Source organism: Schistocerca americana, chromosome 11, assembly GCF_021461395.2.
Source record: "Schistocerca americana isolate TAMUIC-IGC-003095 chromosome 11, iqSchAmer2.1, whole genome shotgun sequence".
Taxonomy (NCBI): Eukaryota; Metazoa; Arthropoda; class Insecta; order Orthoptera; family Acrididae; genus Schistocerca; species Schistocerca americana.
Genome location: NC_060129.1, coordinates 108562421 through 108581842, shown reverse-complemented (window position 1 = coordinate 108581842; position 19422 = coordinate 108562421). Strand labels below are relative to the sequence as shown.

Below are 19422 nucleotides of genomic sequence, written 5' to 3'. Positions count from 1 at the left end.
AAGCCGGGTCGGCACTGTATACAGGTTGAGTCACCTAACGTTACCGCTGGATATATTTCGTAAACCACATCAAATACTGACGAACCGATTCCACAGACCGAACGTGAGGAGAGGGACTAGTGTAATTGTTTAATAAAAACCATACAAAAATGCACGGAAGTATGTTTTTTAACACAAACCTCCGTTTTTTTAAATGGAACCACGTTAGTTTTGTTAGCACATCTGAACATATAAACAAATACGTAATCAGTGCCGTTTGTTGCATTGTAAAATGTTAATTACATCCGGAGATATTGTAACCTAAATTTGACGCTTGAAATCTCCGACGTTCAGTTGCGTGTTGTAACAAACACGGGCCACGGTCGGCGAGCAGCATCTGCAGGGACATGTTTACGATGACGACCGTGTGTATGAGTGTGGCTGTAGTGCACTGTTGTAGTTTGGTCTAGCTGTCGTAGTGTCCGCATGTAGCGCTTGCTGCTATTGTTATTCTGCATTCGTGTCCGCACGCAGACCAACTGTAGCACACCGTGTTACCAGACGTCTGTGATAGTGTAGTGTTGTAGGAACTGTGACCATGGTGTATTCGAACTCTGAAAAGGCGGAGATGATACTCACCTATGGCGAGTGTCAACGAAATGCAGCTGAAGCCTGCAGGGTGTATGCAGAACGGTACCCGGACAGAGAGCATCCAACGTGCCGCACATTGCAAAACATCTACCGCCAACTGCATGCAACAGGTATGGTCGTAGCACGCAAACGGGTCCGTAACAGACCCGTCACAGGAGAAGCGGGTCCAGTTGGTGTGTTAGCTGCTGTTGCCATGAACCCACACATGAGTACACGGGGCATTGCGAGAGCCGGTGGACTGAGTCAAAGTAGTGTCATGCGCATACTGCATCGTCACCGCTTTCACCCGTTTCATGTGTCGCTACATCAGCAATTACATTGTGATGACTTTACTCATCGAGTGCAATTCTGTCAATGGGCATTAAAAGAGAATGCGTTGCAGTTCTACCTGTTTACCGATGAAGCGGGTTTCACAAACCAAGGGGCAGTGAATCTACGGAACATGCATTACTGGTCCGTGGACAATCCTCGCTGGCTCAGACAGGTAGAGCGAAAACGACAGTGGACTGTAAATGTATGGTCCGGAATCATTGGCGACCACCTCATTGGTCCTCACCTCACTGCAGGGGCCCAAACAGCTGCAACATACATCGCGTTTCTACAAAATGATCTGCCAACGTTGCTCGAAAATGCCCCACTGGAAACGCGTCGACGTATGTGGTATCAGCATGATGGTGCACCTGCACATTCCGCAATTAACACTAGGCTGACCCTTGACAGGATGTTCGACGGGCGTTTCATAGGACGTGGAGGACGCATAAATCGGCCAGCCCGTTCTCCTGATCTTACACCTCTGGACTTCTTTCTGTGGGGTACGTTAAAGGATAATGTGTACCGTAATGTGCCTACAACCCCATAGGAACTGAAACAACGTATTGTGGCAGCCTGCGGCGACATTACACCAGATGTACTGCGGCGTGTACGACATTCATTACACCAGAGATTGCAATTGCGTGCAGCAAATGATGGCCACCACATTGAACATCTATTGGCCTGACATCTCGGGACACTATTCCACTCTGTAATTGAAAACGAAAACCACGTGTGTACGTGTACCTCACCCCTCATGGTAATGTACATGTGCGTCAGTGAAAAAGACCAATAAAAAGGTGTTAGCATGTGGACGTAATGTGCTGTTCCACTCTCTTCTGCAGCTAAGGTCCATCACCGTTCCCTTTGGATCCCTACGTAATTCTGTGCTCTGCGATACACACGATCGAACAGCGGAGGAGTGGTACTCAAGCGTCAACTTTAGGTTACAATATCTCCGGATGTAATTAACATTTTACAACGCAATAAACGGCACTGATTACGTATTTGCTTATATGTTCAGATGTGCTAACAAAACTAACGGGGTTCCATTTAAAAAAACGTAGGTTTGTGTTAAAAAAACATACTTCCGTGCATTTTTTTATGGTTTGTACTAACCAATTACACTAGCCCCTCTCCTCACGTTCGGTCTGTGGAATCGGTTCGTCAGTATTTGATGTGGTTTACGAAATATATCCAGCGGTAATTTTAGGTGACTCACCCTGTATGAGTGTGGACGAGTGTGCCAGCGCTGCCAACACAGACGTACAGCTGAGCGGCGACGTGCTTGACGCTGACCTTTCGTTTACCTCGAATGAGAGTCCGCACGTTCTGATGTTGCAGGAAGCACAGCTGTGCGTGGCCGCCCGGCCGCCACACGGGACATCGGACGGGTTTGCGCAACTTCGTTGTGAAGACGACGGACGCCTCGCGCGCCGACTCCCCGTGCTTTTGTTCACTGCCAGGCCTCCGTCAGTGGCGGCGATGGGCTGGGAACGCGCCTCCGTTGCAGACGCCATTTTGAAGTCTGCGTATCGTACCACCACCTGTCGCAACTCCATGAAACTATGACGGCTGAAGCGGGAGTATTCCACGATTCCCCACAACATATTCTGCATTTTTTTCAAGCGAAACTGGCGGAGAAAAACAAATGTGCTACATTACTTACTTAACGCCTCTGGTTAATCCTAAATTACAACTACTGTAATTACTCCGAAAGTACTAACTAGATTTTGAAGAGCGAAATGCTGTAGACTTGGTCTCTTTCAGAACTACGATACTAACAGCAGAAACTACAACAGTCCTATTGCAAAAAGGGAAAATGATACCGGTATCCCTGCGATTAATATAACTATGAAAAGAGACTATACGTCGTTCACTGAAGCCTTTCTCACAGTGTTTAATATGGAGGCAAATCGTATTACAGTATTTTATACGAGTCCAGAAATGTGACTTGTGGTGCTCAGCTGTACCACTGTGTGTCTTGGGATGAATGACCAGTGTGCTACAGGTGGCTTCACTCGCTTTATGGCCGACTGTCGACAGCTCCACATGTGAGCGATCCTTCGGTGATTGAAGGCAAAGTGACTCTGGCGCCGGAAGGCTGCGGCCGCTGTCATTTAATCACTAACACGTATTATGCACTTTGCTTTCAAATCCTCACGATACAAAAGACAACTAAAAGATCCAAGGTCTGCGGAGTACATGACATCCCCTCAGAGTCACTAAGATGCTTGGCTACGCCAGCCAGGATAAAACATTCCCCCCTGGTGTGCAAGACATATGAGGCAAGCAACGTATCCTCAGACTTCAAGAAGAATGTAACGATTCCTGACCCGAGGGAGGCAGGTGGTTACAGGTGCGGAGACAGCGAAACTTCACTTACCCGACCCTCCTCAATTCAGATATGTCGCTCATCTGAATAACTATATAGTATTGGATACTGCAGAGGGAACAATCGATGGTGACAAACATTGAATTTAAATACAGCCACTGGCATACAGGGATCCAAGAGCAGTGGCATTTAAAAAGTCAACATAGAGTTGTGTAGTTTCCTCTATTGGCCCATCTGTTGCGAGTATAGAGAGACATCAAAGAGAAGGAACGTGCTTATGTCCACGGTCAGCAAGATAGTTGTCTTGCAGAGGATGGGTAAAGTAGAACTGTTGAACAAAATTGTTGTTTAATTTGTTGTTGGAGCTTCAACGATGTAAGATAGGAAGAGGAAACGGAAAGAAATTGAACACCTTTGTTTCGAAATGGTGAGTCCTTATGGTGATATTACTTCCTTTTGTTCGTCTTCGGCCAATGTAAACAATTCAGCAGGGACACCTGTGTGGTCCTGACGAGCACAAACAATGTAGTAATACGTCTGAAATTAAATCCACCGGTTATTTCACTGTATAAAAGCCATTTTACTTCTTCCGTATCTTGGCAAAATTTAAGTGAAAATAACTTCCAATTTGTGTGTTGCCATGAAATTAAATTTAACATGTTTTAATGGCATTTAACCAATGTCTTCTAACTGTTTTTTTCATTTCCTGGTTACCCCTGTCCCACCTACACACACACACCTGCGTCCACGTGACTGCTCTGCAATTCACACTTAAGTGCCTGGCAGAGGACTCGCACCGAGCGGGGTGGCGCAGTGGTTAGACACTGGACTCGCATTCGGGAGGACGACGGTTCAATCCCGCGTCCGGCCATCCTGATTTAGGTTTTCCGTGATTTCCCTAAATCACTCCAGGCAAATGCCGGGATGGTTCCTCTGAAAGGGCACGGCCGACTTCCTTCCCAATCCTTCCCTAATCCGATGAGACCGATGACCACGCTGTCTGGTCTCCTCCCCCACACCAACCAACCAACCAAGAGGACTCGCTGGACCGCCTCCGCACTCTCTGCACCGAGCCCTTCTCGAACACCACGTGGATAAAACGACCACTTAAATGTGGTGTGTTGTCCCTTAGTTTACCACGGTGATCATTTCTCCCTGTGTAGGTGGGCGTCAACAAAATATTTTCGCCTATCATATCCGTGTCACTCTGGCCCTATATCGCGATAACACGAAATGAGCTGCCCCTCTCTCAAACTTTTCGTTGTCTTCCGTCAGTCCTATCTGGTAAGGGTCCTACACTGCACAGCAACACTCCAGGAGAGAACGGACGAGTTTCGTGTAGGCATTCTCTTCACAAGACCTGCTGCATCTTGTAAGTGTTCTGCCAATAAACGCCGACATTAGTTAGCCTTCCCCGCAACATTATCTATGTGATGGTTCTAGTTTAAGTTGATCGTAATTGTAATCTCTAGGTATTTAGCAGAATTGACGTCCTTCAGATTTGTGTGAGTTATCGTCTAACAGAAAACTACCGGATTCCTTTTAGTACTCGTGTGAATCGTGTCAACTGCCGCCCCTAGCATCAGACAGATATTTTGTACTTTGCTACTTTGCAGCTTCGTGTGGCGAGAGTTTCAAATTGAAAACTTTTGTTTATCGTAACTTCACACAAACGGATTTTTTCCGATAGCGTGAGAGGTGTTGAATTCTTGGGCAGCATTTATACTTGCTTTGGGCTGCATGCGGCTCGTGCACTGTGCGTTCGACACCCCTGATGTAGATTAACGACAACATTGGGCGCTGTAACACATTCTTGGGTAACGCCAGGTAGGACACGTGTTTTATTTGATGTAGTTGTAGGAACAAGAGGAAACATTATTAAAAACTAACCGAACAACGTGAAATAATAATCGTGGATTATGTATGATACGTTCACGTTTCTAGAAATGTGTTTTGCATTCGCACTGTTTGTCCCGGTTTGTACGAGTGGCAGAGGTCAGGGACTGTCAGTGCATCCACGTAACCTGTAACTTCCTCTCGGGAGGCATTTTCAGTTACAGTGAGCACGTTAGATCATGGTGGCTCTAGGTAAATCAGAATTGAAGGTGGCAATGGCAGATATGTCTGTCGTTTCAGAAGGTATACTCGATTAGGAAAGTCAACTTGTACAATGGCAGATATAGCGGATAACTGGAGTGGCCACAGACATTATCTGTTACTGTGCTGTATACAAACTGTCCAGTTAATAAGTGCTTTACAACAAATAAAATTATTTTTATAGCAAGGTGGTATGAAGAGGGAGACTTATTCCTGTTTAATAACTTAGCTTCGTAGACTATAGGTGTGAAGCTCGCCATCCGCGATACCCTTTTGCGTGTGACAGTTGAAAGTGTCCTTTATGCTAAATTTTCCGCAAGTAGCAAATTTTAGTGCAATACTAATATGGAATGACAGAAGCCGGTTAAAAAACTTTCTAACGACACCTCATTTACCCCCGTACGATTAGTATGTGTTGAGAAAAAGAGATGTTGGCTTGTCTACTAGTATGAAAAATAGGCCTTAATTTGAGGAAGAAATTTCTTAGGGTTTACGTTTGGAGCACAGTTTTATACGACCGTGAGACACGGACTTTCTGAAACCCAGAACAGAAGAGAATAGAAGCATGTAAGACGTGGTGCTACAGAAGAATGTTGATAATTAGGTGGACTGATAAGGTAAGGAATGAGGAGGTTGTCAGCAGAGTCGGCGAGGAAAGGAATATATGGAGAAAACAATGACAACAAGAAGGGACAGGATGGTAGGACAGCTGTAAAGACATGACGGAATAACTCGCACAGTACTAGAGGGAGCTGTAGAGGGCAAGAACTGTAGAGGAAAACAGAGACTGGAGTACAGCCAGCAAACAGTTGAGGACCTGGGCTGCCTGCGGTGCTCTGAGGTGGAGAGGTTGGCGCAGGAGGGGAATTCATGGCGGACCGCGTCAAACCAGTCAGAAGAGTAATGAGTGAAAAAGTAAATAAATAAACGGTACGGAGTGTCGAATAGTGGTGAAGAGAGCGATGATTATACTCAATGACAATGACTCAGAAACGTCAACATGTGAAGGGGACGTCAGACAAGAAGTGATAACTGATTACAATGGTTCCGGTTCGTTAATTTCGTGGTCCGCTAATTGCAGTGTAGCTAGGAGTAAATTCAGTTCGACACGAAATCTAGATGTAAAAATTTCTTTGGAGATCCTCCACAATCACTTTTTTATGGCAGCTTCCTGGCAAAGATGGCGAGCGAGACGAACAAATGTGCTGAACAGTTCATAAACGCACACGCAGGACACATTAAAACAGCGATCGTGTGTTCGCAAATGGGTAGAAAAAAGTATTGGGAAATTGTAATCTTTATTCGATATCTTATTCCTCTCAGGGATTATTTAAAGACTGAATTTTGAAATGTACTATTTGAGGTTCCTTCATTTTAATGACAAGAGTGTTTATTCAAAATGACTCTGGTATTCCTACTGAATTGTGTAGATACAGATCTGTCATTGATCATCTATAGAAAACATTTGAGGAGGCCTTTTACTCCCGGACATGAGTTATGCCATCATGAATCGCTGTTGATTGTGGAAAGGGCGGGACGTCTATCAATCTCGCTTTGATATTAAATAGTTTCGCTCGTGTAAAGCAGGTAGCGATTCTTTGTGACACTTTGTAACTTGCAGTGGAAAAGACATTGTGTTTAAGCCACAATATAGTGAATGTCCTGTAGTGTCTAAAGTCTTTGCTTCACAGATGTTTTAACAGTGGATATACTTTGTCTACCGACAGGTTCTATATTATTCATCAGCAGTTCGATTTTCTCGTTTCTAAGAGCAGTGGCTGCATTGGAACTGTTAGTATTAACGGGAAGGAAGTGCTGACAGCTCTGAAGGAGGCAAAACTGCGGAGAGGTAAATGTAAGACCTCTTACAGAGGGAAGCTGATGGCAGTGCGGTGGCGAGACAGCAGAGACGTGTACACGCTTCCCTGTGTTTACAGTGGCGAGCTGCGGCAGACTGAGGAGATAAAAGTGCAGTGGAAACCTGCAGTGATACTGGAGTGCAGGGACAGAACGGCTGGCGTTGATTCAGCTGACCAATACGGGACCAGTTATTCGGCCACGAGCAAACGTCTTACAAAATATATATGCAGCGATTTGGCCATTTCATGGACGTAGCAGCTCTGAATCCGTACCTGTTGTACAACCGAGTTGGTGGTAAAATTCCGAAGACTTGAGTTTCAAATGAACCTCACAGAAAGAGGCAGTATGGATGTCAGTTGATGCTCTCTGCGTGGAACCTCGCCAGGTGTCGGTGCCGACACGTCTGGTGGGACGACGTCTTCCAGAATAACACACACAGTCTTTCGCGTAAAAGCAGGCGCCGACGCGAAAATGCCGTGTGTGTTGCCAATCGGAAAAAAGCGAGAAGAAAAGCACCTGTGTTTTGTGTAGAGTGCGAAGTTGGGGTTTGTGGAACACGATGCTTTGAACAGTATCATACAAAATCTACTTTGTAATAAATTCGTTCGACAAAGCTGCACATACACTGATTCCACCAATATTATACTCCAGAATATCGAAACAAATACGAATTATATTTATTTTTATAAAAAGATCGATATTGTGGAAAGCTGGAAACTATTTTCTAATAACAGTCGCCCAGTTTGAAAAACTCGCGCCAAAGCGCCGACCGAGGTGATTCTGTGACGTAACCTACAATTTACTCGTGAAGCAATAATTTGTATAACTGCAGCTTGCTCCTCTTAAAGGAAGAGAACGTAAACACATATTTGAAGCATGAGAAACATGTATCTCGTTTGCTCTCTGTTCCTGTCATGATGGACAGTCTCTTTGACACGTAACAATTTTGTATGCAGCGTAATGATTCACAGATTCTCACACTTCTATCGATGTTCTAATAGACGAATATTTCTTTCAATGTAATTGTTTTTGCTTCAAGAGCGAATCTATAGTAAGATTCTTGCCGTTTTTGGCAGAGATGTAGCAACAATTGTGGAATTGATGTGATCCGTGTTGGAAAAGTTTGATTGTTTTTGATGTCTTATTACCAGATTTGTGTGTTTTTCATTTCATCAACAGTTGTGTTGGCTTATTTGGTACCTTACGTAACGCAGATACTGCATTCGATAGAAGTTTCCCATGTCTCGCGTTCATTGATCCGACTGGAGGTGTTGTGAACAAAACATCACGTCGTCGAATAAATATATGACGTCTTTCTGCTGAAGGTCAAGTATTCCGCTGTTTACTAGCCTTTTTGATTCCCTTGTAAGAAAAAATATCTGTTACTTACAAGACAATCGTAAGTAAAACGTCCCGAAATGTACCACTTCATACCTCCCACGGTCCTTAGGAAATTGAAAAAAATGAGGTGTAATGTTTTAGTTACAGCAGATTTTTACAGAATTACAGACGTTCCCTGTTGAAAAACTGTGTTACAAATGAATATAAATGATGCTATTCGCATTCCTCGTATATCGCATTCAGAACTATAGCTTAGTGTCCGCTTGGAGCGCTGCTGTCAGGGGTGTATTAGAGAGCGGGAAGGAGTGTCGGCAGTGTGTGTGTCGGACTGCGGCGACATTCACCACGAGGGGGGAGAGGCGGGGGCCGCCCCCTGCACGCGAATGAGGCGCTTCCGTCTCCAGCTCTGTCTCCCTCCCTCCCTCCCCCCACTTTCCCCGTCTCTGTCCATCTGCCTGTCCATCTGTCTAGGTATCTGGAGGACGCAGCATGGTATCTCGGAAGGAGACTTACCAACAGGTGTGGGAGTAGCTTGAGACACGCCTCAGGGACGTGTGTTGCATGCACTGCTGTCCACGTCGTATGCTACTGACCTTGGAGGCAATGTTAAGAGTCAGGCCACAGTTCGTGCAGATGATACATTCTCTATAATGAAGGAGTGTCTGAAAGAAGCTGTACAAATATTTATTCATATTTTCACATGATTTCAAAGTAAAGCAGGATTTCACAAATTGCTTTAAGCGGGAAGAAATGTAAGGCTAATCGTGTGATGGTGGTTCGACGAACACTCTGCCATCCACTTCAGTCTGTTTTGCAGAGAAGGTACGTACGGAATTGTGCTCTTAAAAACACGCAAAAACGTCGTAGTCTAAGGTTGTTGTAATATTAATGAGTCACTTTTGGAATCAGTCATCTCATACAAAGACACGGGTGTGGCACACTGAGGTGATATAAAATGGAAGTATCACATAGTCTGAGTTGTAGGTAGACTAGATGGCAGAGTGGACGAGACACTGGATGAATGCGGTGAGTCTACAAGGGAGACAGCTTACTAAACACCCGTGTGGTCCATCCTAGACTACCGCTCGGCTGTGTGGGACCCATTACAAAGAGAACTAACAGGGAATGTTGAACGCGTACAGAGAAGGGTAGTGCGAATAGACAAAGGAGTGTTTGCGTGAAAGCCTGCTTACAGAAAATTCCAGAGCCAGCAGTGGGTGAGCAGGGCTCAGCCGGCGTGGGGACGTGTGCCCAAGTTCTGCGAGGGGCTCTCCCACACCCTCCCACCCAAAACTTCCAGTCCCTCCTCCAACACAGCTCACATATCTCCGTGACGTTCAAAATAATTCTAACTTCCGTCATAAACGTAGTACCAGTGCACCAGTAGACTGGTACCGCAGGGGACCTACTGTCGTTGCAGGAAAATAGTTAATTGGAGAAGAAATCTTAACAGTTATGGTTATTACAAAAATGTTAATAATAAGACTGCTACGGGAATCCTTCCAATTCAATGAAATTCAAAATAAGGTAAGGTTCACAAATTTTGTTCAGGATATATGCTTCAATGTTTTCATCACTCGACTGTGCTCTGTGTTCACAAGAAATTAACTGAGTTGTAGGTTATAAACACAAAGGGTATACACAAAACATCTTTTCCTCGCTATTTGAAGAGCAAATTCATGAATAGTGTCTTCAGAACTCAATTTTGGAACCACGCTGTCTGCTATTGACAACATGGCCGACATGCCGCTTCGGAAATAATTCTTGACGAGCTCTGAACGTGGAAAGCTTGTTTCAGCGGAGGCGACAGTTCCTGGCACGGCTGGCAAAATACTGTGGGCGATGTAAATCCCGTGAAGCGGGTTTGCAGAATCATTCGAGTATTTCAGTATCAACGTAAGAGTTTTCACGTCATCGGGCGCCATTTCTCTGCACACATTAATTTCTGTCAAGAGAGCTGAAGCAACAATGTCTTTCGAACATTCACAATTTATGTTTACACTTAGCTCTTTCTCAAGGTTTGTAGACAGCATTTTCAATTCTTCGTCCTGTATGTATTTTAAACTGTCTAGAGAAAACAAAAAGTCGAGTACTCCAGAATACTTAGCCATTTGGCGAAACCTCTCTTTCAAACTTTTTAACACTGTCTCAACGACAGGGTAGAAAAAATCGATCCTATTTGTCTCCTCTGAAGGTTGAGCTCTGGAAACCAAATCGTCACCTTCATAATCAAATTGCTTCGCCTTCTTGCCAGTTCTCCTTTCTCCAAATTTTGGTCAAGTCTGCGAAGTTTCAGTTATATCTTTCGCTGTTAACTGCACATTAACGAAAACTCCTTCGCGGAAATTCCCAATAAACGTAATTAGACTTTCGAGAGATTTAGTTGCTACTTTCACGTCAACGTTTGCTGCTTGAACTGCCTTAATTGTTGCGCTAATGGCAAAGAGAAGGCCGTACAATACGACAACGCCTACAATAAACTCGAAGCTTTTCAAATCGTCCACAGCAAGCGAGTGAGCTTCTGCAATCATGAATATCGAGTCCTAATTTATCTAGTTCCGACAAAACGGTTCCAGTCAAACTTTCTCCTGTTGTTGAAGTGACGTTCAGAAAGTCGAGGAAGTGTTCTTCTACAGTCGTTGCGTCTTCTGATAAATTTACAGACCTAAGAATCAATGTCATTTGTTCCTTGTGGCATGTACCAAGAGTACAATAAGCATGTCAGAAAAATATTTACTGTCCTTTACAGAATTAACAATGCTGTTTTTTACTTTGTTGGCAAGCAAATTTATGAGTTCATTTTGAATGTTTTTTCCAAGAAAATGGTCATGACTTACTTGAGCCTTTAGCCACCTCTAATGTTCCTGCAAAACATGATCACATTCAGCTGTCATTTCGATCAAACCAAGAAAACTACCATCATTTTCTTGATAGAGCTTGTCGCTGCCTCCCTTTAAGGCAATATTACGTTGAACTAGGTACCTGATCGTGAGTATAATTCATATTAGAACCTGACGCTAATGTTCTTTCTCTCTTTCCAGTAGTTCAAGGTCAGTATGATCAATACCACTTTGTTGTTTCAAATTAGCTCGCATTCTATCCACTTTCTTGTACTGTTTATGTTGTTAAATTATTGTTCACGCTCTTGAATCTGATTTCCTAAATGAACCCAGCCACAGAGTCCATCACCTGATATCTTGTTTGAAGGAGATCGAATATCTTTACAATAAAAACAAAGAACGTTGTCGGTAGGTTTCGAATAATTAAGCAATTTACGATCATTGTTTTTCTCAATTTGGTAAACTTCTTATGTTAATAATGAGTTGAAAATTTTCTTCCATTCTCGTTTAAAGGATACTCAAAACTTACAATTTTAGTAGGGCCTTTATGTAAAATTTCATTTATCATTGTGGATGTTGACCTGTTAGGCCAAGTGCCTGGGTCCAAACTCGTGATTGCTTCACAACTGCTAGCAGTAGGCCTACCCGAATGTGGGACAGCGGGAGGTCCGTATTGCAGTGCTTGCGTTCACTTGCATCTGAAGCACCACACGATGAGAGGCTGCTGTTAAGGACATGGCCTTTTAAGCACGCTTAAGTCTCACTGTCTGACGTTGTTGGTCGGAGAAATTTTCCGGGAGCGCCTTTTTGTGAGTTAAAAAACTGTTCAGTTGTAGCTTTTTCTTGATCTTTTGAATACATGAATCGTATCTTTTAAATCTGTCCCTTTCATGAAAGGTTTCTCTTTTGGCTCTTTGAACTCCACAGGACAGGGAAAAACACTGTATCTTGACACAGAGTGCACACACAACACGTAAAGTGGGAAAGTACGGCAGGCATATGTCTCAACTGACGACAGTAAAACAATCATTCTGTGGGAAACAACCTGCTGACGAGTGGGATGTAATGCTTCATTGTTATCCACAGCAATGAGTAGAAATGGCGCGAACAGGGGCTGAGAAGCAATGAACCGAATATATGTATGGGCAACTGGCATGTGTTGACAGTAAACAGTACTGTAGCGCGTCGGTATCACAAAAACCCTGGTTCCCTCGACTCCGGTGCGGGCATAATTTTCTGACAAGGGAACCTCCCCATCGCACCCCCCTCAGATTTAGTTATAATTTGGCACAGTGGATAGGCCTTGAAAAACTGAACACAGATCAATCGAGGAAACAGGAAGAAGTTGTGTGGAATTTAAAAAAAAATAAACAAAATATACAAACTGAGTAGTCCATGTGTAAGATAGGCAACAACAAGGAGCATCTGAGCTTAGGAGCGCCGTGGTCCCGTGGTTAGCATGAGCAGCTGCGGATCGAGAGGTCCTTGGTTCAAGTCTTCCCTCCAGTGAAAAGTTTACTTTTTTATTTTCGCAAAGTTTTGACCTGTCCGTTCGTTCATTGAAGTTTCTGTTCACTGTAATAAGTTTAGTGTCTGTGTTTTGCGACCGCACCGCAAAACCGTGCCAGCTATATTCGCTGGATTCATATTGCCCACGGAATACATCTCACGTATGTAATGCACTCTGGTCCAAAGTAGCGCACAGTCAACTGCCAGCCAGGGAGCCTCGTTAGCAGGAATAGTCTCTCCTCCGTGTGCTGAAGTCGACTGGCGTCGTGTGTTTCGATGTTTGTTTAGGTGTGGCGTCCCCATACTACGGCGCAGTTACGTCGCATCGGACGGACAGATAATAATTGCCTGAAAATAAAAAACTAAACTTTTCACTCGAGGGAAGACTTGAACCAAGGACCTCTCAGTCCGCAGCTGCTCACACTAACCACGGGACCACAGCGCCCCTGGGCTCCCACTCTCCTTGATGTTGCCTATCTTGCGCATGGACTACACAGTTCGTATATTTTGCTTATTTTTTTCATAGTTCCATACAACTTCTGTCTGTTTTCTCGATTGATCTGTGTTCAGTTTTTCAAGGCCTATCCACTGTGCCAACTTATAACTAAATCTGAGGGGGTGCGATGGGGAGGTTCCCTTGTGAGAGGTACTCAAGTGGCCACAGCAGTGTCACAGTGAGCGTAGAATTGGATTACATTACGTTAAAAGTACATTCAGAAACATGTTACTTTATTTTTTTCAGCTTGTCCGCAATAACAAAATTAGGACGACAGTCTTCGTATTACATTCGCATGTTCTGCGCGGGTCCCTGGAAGCGCTGCCCCCTGTCCGAGGCCCCCGTAGCAGGCTGCAGTTGGTACCTGCCGGCCTCGCAGCCGTTGGCAGCACTGACTGCGTGCCACAGCCCTGACGCTTCAGGCGTCTGTCGTAGAGGTGGGCCAAACGGTTATTCTGGAGTAACCGTTATCACAGTTACAGTTATTCTTTGATAACCGTTATCGTTAACCGTTATTAATAACTGCCAAGTTATTTTTCGCTAGCGAATACCGATAACTCCGACAGTTAAATAACAACATAGTTGGAATCCATCAGTTTAGTTATCAGTATAACTGCGAGTAGTGTGAAATAGCAGGAATGTCGTATGAATCGTGTCATAACCTTAGCTTATTAACTCCGGGTACATTTTAGTTGATGTTAGAACGATTATTAGTGTTTCATATTATATGTTTGTAGGTTATCGGTCGCTATTAGAAATATTATCTTCGCAGCTGCGACAGAAAGTACGCGGAACTTCGCCAAAGCACTGTTTAAGTAAAATGTTAACAACGTGCGTTTTTAAGTATAAAGTAATATGTAAACTGAGTACTGTAGGTTAAATTCGAAGCTTAATTTCTTGTGCTGCTCACATAATAGAATAAAGTGTACAGCCTTATAATACAACAAAAAATATACGTAATGTGACAGATTCGTTTACTCCTGTGCTGTAAAAGCTAGTCCTATTGGGGAAAGTGTGAGTACGCTAATCCAAGTTTTATGTCAGATTTGCAAACTGCTCGATTTCTCCAGCGACAGCATGTTTATAACATATGAAGACATGCAGATCGAAAAGGTTGACAGTGTTACATTTCTGGGACTACAACTCGATAATAAATTCAGTTGGGAAGGGCATACCACATTTTTCATTCTTTTATTTAATAAGGGAGCATATTCTGTGGTAACTTATCAAACGTAGCAAAAGTTTTTCGTATGTAAAAGCGTGTAATAAAAATCGTTTGTGGTATCAATTCAAGAACATCATGTAGGAACCTGTTCAAGGAACTTTGTATTCTAACCACTGCTTCCTAGTATATTTATTCCTTTATGAAATTTGTTACAAGTATTTCCAACCAATAGCTTAATACATAATATCAGTACTAGAAATGGGAACAGCAATCTACATAAAGACCTAAAATTACTTACCTTGGTCCAAAAGGGGTCCAATACTCAGGAACATGCATTTTCAATAAACTGCCAGCAACCATTAAAAACTTGGTTTCAGATAAGGCACGGTTTACAGTGTGTTTGAAAGACTATTTGATACAGAAGTGTCTGATTCCACCCGTCATCAATATGCCGGAAATGGCTATTTTAAGTGTGTCTATGACGTCACTACATACACATGGCAACAAACACGAAGATACATATAAATAATACAATAACATTTCCCACCAAAAATACAATCAAACCAATGGGACAACTGCGGGAAGTTGGGGGTTTTAGGGTGAGGACAAGCTAGTAAAAAAAACACACCACGATCCCAAAACACAAAATGAACAAAAAGAAAAAAAAATTACAGCATTCTGCTACACCAACAAAAATCTGCAGGAATCGGACACTCCCCTTGAACAATATAGGTCAACTATAGATGACCATACCAAAACACCAATACCCACAACTAAAAGTACGAAAATTGGAATCAGACATTTCCCTTGACCTATATAGGTCAACCTCAGATGACAATACTAAAACATCAACACACACAACTATGAAAATGGGAATCGGTAATTTCCGGTGACCTATATAGGCCCACCACAGCTACTGATGCCAAAAAACCAACACCTACAACTGCGAAAAATAAAACCACAATCCCAAAAGTCCACAAATCAATCATCCCTACATAAATTAAATCACATTCAATACATCATAAATACACAAAACATCACAGCTAGAAAAAAATTTAATTATTTAATTACCACCAGCAAATTCCGGCACTGCAACCTAGATCGACAGCCCCCCCCCCCCCCCCCCACACAAACCAACTCATAAACACCGTGCCGTAATGACATTCACACACCACAACACCTTTACGTCGAAGCAGACGGGTGGAATCAGACGCTTCCATCGACCCCTCCTTCTACTCTGTAGATGAATATCGTAACAGAGACTGATAGACCAGCTTAGGTAAAAATTCTGCTATATTTCAGTTTTGACAGCACTTGGTTGCAACAGTCAAGATCGGGTATTCTGTGTACGATAAATTTATCAAAAGTACGTAACTGTGTTTTATTCTGTCAGTGTACCAATTCTGTAAATATTAGCAGTTACTGTGATATATTCACATATTTTGACAATCTCCTGACAAATGATGAGGATAATAATTATTATATTCCACTGTATTATGTTATACTTTCTGACATGTTATTTGTCATTCGCGATGGCCAGCGGCTGTTTCCGTAGCAGTACGAAAATATTTGTTCGCTCCAGTTACTATCCTCTCTGGAAATATCACCTGGAACTACGACCTTTAACTGGAGTCACCGTGTCAGGAACGTCTAGACACACAGTTATTCCGTTACCAGCTTCCAGGTTATCTGTGGTGGTAGCCCGATAACTACCAGAGAACTAGAACTACGAGCCAATAACGATAACTGCCAGAGGAGAATACCGGTCTCTGACAGTTATTTCCATAGTCGCTCGAATTCCCAAGTAACTTTCCTTCTACTACCCGTCCAAGCTAAATTAACACGTAAGGCGGTGGCTTAAGGGAACGACCGTACTCGTTAATGCCTGTACTGCAGCTCCTATCAGCCACGGCTCGGACATTAACTTTATTTAATTGTTTATGCTAAAAGTAACGAAGGCCCACGAAATAGTACACAGTTCTTATCAACAGATGGCGCGCAGTCTCACAGTTATTCCCATGGTCTATAGAACGCCTTCCAAATGCGCAGTACGATCTTCGGTCAACAGATGGCGCGAAGCACTGTTGACACTAAACAGTTATTGAAATAACTGCCAGAATCAGAGGAACGGTTATCGCAGTAACCGTTACTTCTCAGTAACCGGTTATTTCTATCAGTTACGTTATTTTTTGCCACCTCTAGTCTGTCGCATTTGTAGCGAGTCGTGTCCAGTGTGACGTTCTGCGTTGGGGTTTCGTGCTGCTGTTTCTGCGCCGAGAATTTCTTCTGCTACACCCACACCCTTAATAAGGTAAGGACGACTGTTTTCATGCGATCCTGTAGTGTTGAGTTATTTTCTTTTGGTTTGTTTTTGCAAAGTCATGGTAGCTTTTGGTGACAAGGTAGTCTGCTGGGTAGTCAGTAAGACAGATAATGTTATCGTCCATTTCGTCTTTGTTGTATATGTGAAAGTGCCGAAATGAATGAATTCTTTCGTTGACCTAAAATTGATCCTCTTGCTGGAAATGTTGTCAAAATTCCCGGCGTTACGGGTTTAGTCTTCACTTCTGTTAATAATCGTGCATCTCCAGGCAGCGACTGTGCCGTACACTTACCAAAAAAGTAGTCGGTTTTCTGATAAGGGGGTATCTGGATGTGTGAAGCAGTGCCCCACGTAAAGGACCAGTACTCAAACACTTTGGCAGTAAAACCAGCCATCCTCAGAATCTCTTCTGGTAAGTGTTTGTCAGTGCTCAGAACGATATCAAGATACAGAGTATCAGCTACAAATCTCGCTGCAGAACTCAACTATTATATATATTCTTGATGGAACAGTCCATAGCTGTACTTTCGGTTCATAGCGTGCACGCTGGACACTACGAACAGGCAGTTCACCTGTGGACTGTTCCATCAAAAAATAAGCTGGGAGAAACTGAAGATTCACATACATGTTCTTGTCAAACCAAACGGGTGCTGCTGAGTAATGCTTTATTAGGACAAATAAAGAATTATTAAACTGTTGTGGCTTTAAGAAGAACGCATTGTTACATCTGTAGTTGCTTACAGTATAAAGTGTGTTGCTGTTGCGTAGAGGAAGGAATACACAGTTTATATCACAGCAAGCGGATCTCTTGTCATTAATACGTTGGGAGTAATTTCATCGTCTTTTGTGTAAGTAAATGAAAAATGGCAATGCAGGTGGTTGTAGACAAACTTCCACAAAGAAGGGCTGATACCATAGCCACCTCCCTGAAATATGGGTTGTGTTGACAAATTGGTCTGCATCCATAGATACATACATACATTGATCCTTGTTGTATAGAGCATTAATACATTTCGTAATGATGTGGGATGTGTCACTTGAACATAAGTTTTCTTTACACACAATAGTAAATATTTGTATAGTTAATACTTCATGTCTAAAGATTCATCTGTTCAGTAAGGTCAAGTAATATTGTTTAGTGGTATTTGGGGAGTTTTGTAATGTCCGTTTTTTCGTCTTTTTGTGTGGTTTTGTTTGGGGGTGGGCGTCTAAATTTGTTTATATTTAGTTTGCCCCCCACCCAAAACACCCCATTTCCCGCGCTTGACCCGTTAGTGTCATTACGCTTCTTGTGGTAAGTGTGTGTGTTTGTTTTTCGATGTATTTTCGTCCTCACAATGTGTACATAGCGACTTTATATGCGCCATATTGGAATCGTGGTTTATGGTCGTTTCCACCATATTTGTGACGTCATGGGTCAAAGCAGACGGGCGGGATCGGACGCTTCCGTATTCCCATAATTTTCTTTTCTTTTAAATGTTGGTTAGATATCTGCTGGATTTTTAATGCTGTTTGGCAAATGACCAAATATTTTTGTGGCAGCATAATTCACACCTTTTTGTGACAAAGTGAGATTTAATCCAGAGTAGTGAAGATCTTCGTTTCTTCTAGTGTTGTAGCTATGCACTTTGCTGTTACTTTTGAATTGGGGTGGGTCATTAATGGTAAATTTCATAAATGAATATATGTATGTCGAAGGTACTGTGAATATCTCAAGTTCATTAAATAAATGTCCACAAGGTGATCTTCAGTGGGTTCCAGCTGTTAGCCTGATCACACCCTTCTGTGCTATGAATACTTTTCCTCTTAGTGACGAATTGCCCAAATACGATACCATCTGTAAGCAGTGAATGAATATAGGCATAGTAGGCTAATTTAATGATGTTCATCACCAATATTTTGCAATAACCGCAGTAGGGTAAGTAGCTCAACCTAACTATTTCAGCAGATCATAGATGTTTCTTCAAATTCAATTTCTCATCAGTGTACACATCCAGAAATTTTGAATAGCCTGCCTTAGCAGCAGACTTGCGTTCATAGCCTATATTTATCAGTGTTGTTATGCCATTTACTGCACAGAATTATATTCACTGTTTTTTCTCAAAATTTAATAAGTGTCCACTTGCAGAGAACCACTTAGTAATTTTGTGAAAGACATTATTTACAATTTCCTTGGGTGTGATTACTGTACTTGTATCATTAGCAAAAAGAACTAGCTTTGCATCTTCATGAATATAGAGTGGCGAGACATTAATGTATATTAAGACCAATAAGGAAGCAGACTGAACTCTGTGGGACACCGTTCTTGATACCTCCCCAGTTAAAGAACTCTGCTGGTTTTCGCAGACTATTTGTACTGTTAATTTCAGCCTTCTGCTTTCTTCCAGTTAAATATGAATTAAACCATTTGTGCACTGTCCCACTCATGCCACAATACTTACGCTTGTCTAGAAGAAATTCATGATTCACACCATCAGAAGCCTTCGAGAGGTCACAAAATATTCCAATGGATGAAGT

General features: G+C 42.8%; 1 protein-coding gene across 1 annotated transcript in view; it reads left to right on the top strand.

The window, feature by feature from the left end:
• Positions 1 to 16783: 16783 nt before the first annotated feature.
• Positions 16784 to 19422, top strand: part of LOC124553335 (TD and POZ domain-containing protein 1-like) — a 609900-nt gene continuing 607261 nt past the window's right edge. Inside the window, exon 1 of the mRNA XM_047127211.1 lies at positions 16784 to 16893. The gene's annotated coding sequence lies outside the window, so the exon portion shown is untranslated. The remainder of the gene's footprint in view (positions 16894 to 19422) is intronic.